Raw genomic sequence first — 6,313 nt, 5'->3', positions numbered from 1 at the left:
TTTCTTCCCAAACTTTTAAATGGAAATTTTCTCTGAAGTGCTTAAAAAATTGTAAAAGTGAAAATGAAAGCTGTAGCTGCATCTGAGTGCAGTAGCTGCATCTGAGTGCAGTAGCTGCTCTACTCTGTGGGGTTTTTTTAAGGTGTATGTCATAAAAATTTTTAAGTTGATATGGCTTTTTGTGTAAGTAGTTATTGCTTGAAAATATACATGTGCACATGCTGAAATAACATGTAGGTAAAGGTTTCTTGATTTGTTAGAGGATCTTACTCCTCTTCTGCTTTGATCATTTTTCATTTTTAACAGTGGTGTGAACATCAGAGGATCAACACGTGTTTTCACTTACGTCATTTGGAATGCTTCATAGGTTCACAAACCGTCAGGCTTGTCAGTTCATTATTTCACCCCTTGGTTTATGCCACGGAACTGTTCAAGCTCAAAGCTTTCATCTGAATAGCAAATCACAGAGTCAGATTCAACATCAGGAGAACTATTAAATCTAGTGTTTACTTTTATTAAAAATGGTCCAATACTTTTGCCGTGATCTGTGACAGTTCTGCTGATTCATAATGAAACAGCTTGAATTACTGCTTTGTTTGCCTATGAAGCTCCTCCACGTGGTTGTCCTTTGTAAACAGTGTCACTGAGAAAATAGTAAGGGATAGCATCCTCCTACCCCCTCAAATCTCCTCCTTCCCCTCAAATCAGCTCGGCTCACAGCTGCATGTGTATGTTAATGGTATTGATTTTATGTTAGTGTACCTACTTGTGAACTGTGATTATTAGGGACAGACATCCTTGTGACTATCTGCTGCTGCTAAACCTGCTGGGAGTTGTAAATGCTGTTAATATAACCTCTAGAATGCTCTGAAATAATATGCCTGATTTTAACCAATAAAAAATTAGAGGTTCAAGTCAGTAAATCAATGTAAGTGCATCAGCGATCTTTTTTTAATATCGTAAACAGTTTTCTCATATAATTAAAAGATGAAGGCATGAAAACAAGGAAAAAGTGAGATACTTTTAAAATTATTTGTACACTTCCTGCTCCTCAAAGTTTGGTACAGTTATAAACAAATAATCACAAGGATTTTGGAACAGCAGATGGATGTCTATTCTCCCCCTTCCAGCCCCCAAGATATTCAGGAATATCTTGGGAAGAACTTGTCCTTCCTGTATCTACTCTAGTTTATATGTAACCATGATAAATAAACTGTGTGCTACATTGAAACAGTCTTTAGCATCATTTGGTACCACTGACACTCATCAGATGTAAAAGATGGAGGGTTCAGTGCTACATGTGTTAAATTACATATCCTGAGATCCGAAGTAAAGCTTAGTTTTGTACTTTAAAATATATTGCTTTTATTACAACTAAAATAATGTTGGTAAGCTTAGACTTCCACATAGTTTGACTTTCCAGGACTTTTTAAAAGAGTACTGAAGACACCTAAACTTGGCACATTTTCCAGTATTAGTAATTTGTTTCATGATAAGCCTTGGTTATGACTTCCATGGGTTTGGGTCCCACCCACCCAGCTGGTGTGGGAATAGCAGTTTTCTGTGGCATGTTGCTCCAGATGCTGGTGATGGCTTTGTCCGCCCTGGCTCAGATACTGCCACCAGTCATTTTATTGGATGAGACTTCCCCCACCTTTGGTCAGATTAGTCTCACACTGCATCTTTGTGAGCTTTGTGTTTCTTCTAATGTGGTTATTGCTTTTACTCTGCTCAGCACAACTTGCTGTAGAAAGCTGCTTGCCAGTGTTGATTTTGTTGTTTTCATGTTGGTTTTTTTCTTAGTCAATGCATTTTCTTAGTCAATGCATTTGGTCTTGTCTCTGTAACAAATGGTTATCTTAAATAGCTTCTCTCTGAATTATTGATGTTCCACAATGACTTCTTGCTCCAGTCTATTTATACTTTGAGCATATCTGCATTATGCTATGTGAGATAGAAATATTAATGTGAAATACAGCATTAATCAGCCTCTGCAGTATTGTTATATATGAGTTTGTAGGTACTTCTGTACTGTTGATTTCTGTATAGCATTCTACAACTAATTATAAATTCAGTGAATAAGGTGTTCAGTGTCTCTCACTGTAGGTAGTTCTTAGTTTAACTGCTAAGTCTCCCTCTATTTCCCAGCTTAACTGTATCCCTAACATTAAGAGCAGAGCATCACATTGCTTTGTGTTATCCCTGCTATCTTGCCAGACTATCATTTGAATGTGAGTACAGATGGTATGATTCATTTACACTTGTCCTAAGCAGGCAACGTACTTAACACCAAGTATGTGCCTCCAGCTTTTGATTCCTTTGAAAAAGAGTGTTTCCCTCTCACCACCCCAACGAGAGTTATTTTGCTATGATTCAATTAGATTTTAGTTCACCTTCCTTTTAAAATTAGGGAAGCAGTCTCTTTTATTTTTGTTTCCCCTACCTAAAATGCAATTGACACTATTTTTAAAAAATGCCAGACCTCTGCCGATTTTGCTGAGACCACTTTTAAACAGGAAAAATGAAGATGAGCAAATGAATGGTTCCATTGTTTGGATGCAGAAAATACACTGAAGTACTGGAGACCTACTCTGCTACTTTTTCAGTACCTCTGGAATATAGACAACTATTTTTTCCTATTGTATGGGGAAGTTAGTGTATTCTGCAACTTGGGACACAGATAAATGGGCAAACATTTTCCTTTTTGAAACAAAGTGGATCTGGTAGTGCTTCATTGTTGTCTAGACCTTGTATGGCAGTCTTGAGTATGATGAATGGTTTATCTTTCCTCTTTAGGAGCAGGGATAAAAAAGGAAATCTTAGAAACCTGTGTGTAGTGGAATATTATTTCTTTTTGCACTGAATCATTATGAGATGTCTTTTTTCTTCATGCCTCAGCTGAGGATCTGCTCTTACTGGTAATGTTGAGGAGCATGCAGTGTGTTGAAGACACATTTGGCACTGAACAGCACTGAAGTGGAGCTGAAAGTTTGGGATGAAGTGCAGGTTGATATTTGTTTAGCATTTCCCCTTTCATTTAAGTCAGACCCAAAATCAAGTTCCATGTGATATAGAATGCTGTTGTACATTTACTTAAAAAATGGTCAGGATCACATTACATTTTCCTAAATTTTTGTGATATCAGTAATTTAAGTGGGTAAATTTTAAAGTTGTTTTTTCTTGTCCCATGGATATGTTTGTATTTGCAGAAATAGTAGAGCAGCTCTGTTTTTCAACAAAAACTTTGTTTTCTTGCAGCTTTTTCAGATATATGCTGTTTCTCAGCAAGAATTTGGAGGGCCAGCCCTCCCTTAAAACTGTGTAGGTGTTCATAATCAGAGAACTGTTTGTCTGCTCCCACCTGGAAGCTGAGTACTCTTGTTTAAAACTCGTACTCCCTCTGATGACAAACTGCTGCGATTCTCTTGCTTTCTCTGTTCACTTTCATCTCTCTCCCTTGGTCTCCATTTTATCTTCTTGCTGCAATGCTGGATTAGGCTGTTGTTTTATGTGTGTCCCACTGGAAGTGGAGTTTTAATGAAGCTGATAAAATTGAAGGGCCCTACCAGACTGCATGTATACTAGACAACAAAACTATTTCGTTAGGTAGGGGGAAAGGAGGGAGAGATTATCTTCTCAGCTTGAATTTATTTAATATTTTTAACTATTGTAGTCACCCTTCTGTGGTACAAGTCATACTTACTTCCTAATGCTTGGCTTAAACTGATGACTTAGCTCCCTGAAGCTTGCATATGAGTACTCTCCTCTTTTAAGCTCAAATTCTTTGTTCCAGGAATCAGTTGTTTGGATAATATCACCTTATGTTTGGTACAAAAACCCCTCAGTATTATAAAGACTTCATTAGTTGCTTTTATAGGGGATCGTTATTAAGTAATGACTGTGTTTTAAATCTTGTAGTTATAATAATAAAGGTCTAATATAGAGAAAATAGAACTTTTATTGCAACTTATCTGTTTATTATGTGATAGCATATGGCAATCTTATTAATATATTTGGCTTGTAGATTACAAATAGTAATCTAAACCAAAATTTTATATTTTAGAATTCTATTGAAACAAAGCTGTTTATCATGTAGTTACAGAAACAAGACATTGTATAGGTTGTATGTCTTTGTACATCTGTGTGTTGAAGACCAGTTTGAGAGAAAAGGTAAGGATCCTGTTGGCCCTTTGATAAACAACCCTTTGCTACAACATTACTCAGTGGAGAAGGAAGTCAGCAGATCTTTGTGTTCTCGTTGCGTCTCTTTCCTGCTTCAGAAGTAGTAGTTTCAAATGTTTCTTGAAATAGTTTGCTAAATTATTTAATTATTATTAAATATTACTAATTTAATTAAATCTAACCTTTGCTTAACATCAATTATTTAAATGGGTAAAGACTATCAGTTCTCATTCATTGTCACTGCCTACAATAGCACTGTTGGGTATTTAATGTGTGTGGTGTTGCCTTTCATGTGTAATGCTGGCAAGAGCTTCAGCTGGTGGAAGAGATGTAGGACTGTAATGAGTTTTCTGGTGTGTTGTCAGCCCTTTTCTGGTGGTATGAAATCCAAATCTGTGGTGCATCTCACTCAGGGTCCCCTATTTTGTTCAATTTGTAGGAACTATTGGGATGTCAGGCTTTCAAGTATTGCTTCTGTTTTCTTGCTCAGCCTTGCACCAGTTTGGGAATATTATTTAGCATGTTTCTGGCAATTTGGTGGAGGTAGATGAACCTCTAAACATGTCAAAAAGACTGAAATAAAGCTCTTTTAATTTTGAGCCTCTAGTAGTCTTAAAAATTTAGATGCCTGCCTTAAATATGTGAAGTGACCAGAAACTTCCAGGAATTCTGGCACTTGTAGGAAAGATATTAAAGTAGTATGTGCTGGGAAGTGATTTTGTGGTCTTGCTCAAGTGTTTTGGTTTTCTTTGGTGTGCTGCCACCAAGTGACAAGGCTTGATATTGCTGTTCTTGTTTTTTTGGGTTTTTTTAAGCGTGATTTCCACTAATCACTCTCTTTTCTTTCTTTCAAACTGAAAAATTAGAATATTACTTTACGCTCCTGGTACATTGGAATACAATATTCCAAATTATTATTCAGAATAACATGACTGCTTGGAAAGTGACTGAAAATTTCTAGGATAAAAGAACTGTCAGAACTAAGCTTTCCTCCCTGCCATCAGTCTGCTGTTCAGTTTAGATGTTCTGAATTCTGTAAATTATTGTGGAGTCTCTGCCACTGGAGATATTCAAGAATTATCTGGATGCAATCCTGTGCCGTGTACTCTAGGATTGAGCAGGAAAGTTGGACCAGATCGCCCACTGTGATTCCTTCCAACCTCACTGCTGTAATTACTCATGCTGTAATTTCATTATTGGAAATAATCTTCAATCCCAAACAATGCAATGTAAGCACACGTCTGAACATAAATATCAAGTATAAAAATGCTGAGATCAAAAAGCAATATCTGGCAGATCAAAATGTATTATAATATTTGAATCCTACACTTAAACATTTCACAGTATCTTTTGATGAACAATCTTACAAAAATAGTTAGTATATTAAACCAATATTGTAAGCAACACTCAAAATGCTCAAAATACTTCCCTGTTTGCTAATCTATACAAAACTTGTTTTGGTTGGTAAGATAAAGGATGTTGGTGTGTCTAAAGGGAGAGTGTGGCAGGTGGTGGGGAGGGGGGGGTCATGAAGTGCTGGGGGTGACCTGACATCTGTGCAGCTCACACATCTGAGGTGTGCTGTCTATTTGACCTGCTGGGCACTGTGTGTGAACAGGAATTACGGTGGGGTGCAGAAATTAGAGAAAAGATGATGCATGGCTACTGATTGCTGATACTCTTTATCTTCTGCTTCTTACAGACTTGAGTGCTATAGAAATTGCTGAGCAGTGAAGTTATGCTTTCTTTCTAAGAAAGTGCAGACGTTTAAGACTTTAGTTACAGCTTTATTTGGGAATGTGATTAGAGGTCTGATTTGTAGGTGAGACCAGTAGCCAAGGTACATCTGCACAGATTAGCAAATCCATACTAAAAGATGGATTTAACAAGATGGCTGTTTAAAAAGACTTCAAGCTCTTGCTAGGAAAGGTAGTCTCCCTTTATATCCCTCCCTTGGGATTTCCTGGCTGTTCTCTTGCACTGTTGTTCAGCAGATCTTACAGCAGGCAGGTTTGGGGGCTGAATTAGCAGAAAACAGTTTTAGCTTTCTGCCACTTGTTCTCTGTAGGTCAGCTTATGGGACAGTAAGATAAATGCAGTGACAGCACAAAGAAAACACTGGGAACATGTA

At 37.2% G+C, this 6,313-nt stretch overlaps 1 protein-coding gene across 7 annotated transcripts in view; it reads left to right on the top strand.

Moving 5' to 3' along the window:
• Positions 1-6,313, top strand: part of ANKRD28 (ankyrin repeat domain 28) — a 123,617-nt gene that overhangs the window by 16,700 nt on the left and 100,604 nt on the right. The gene's annotated exons all lie outside the window — the stretch shown is intronic.

This window comes from Lonchura striata, chromosome 2 (genome assembly GCF_050655825.1).
Source record: "Lonchura striata isolate lonStrDom1 chromosome 2, ASM5065582v1, whole genome shotgun sequence".
In the NCBI taxonomy this organism is placed as follows: Eukaryota; Metazoa; Chordata; class Aves; order Passeriformes; family Estrildidae; genus Lonchura; species Lonchura striata.
Note: the sequence above shows the minus strand (reverse complement) of the source record. Positions and strands in the feature narration are given on the sequence as shown.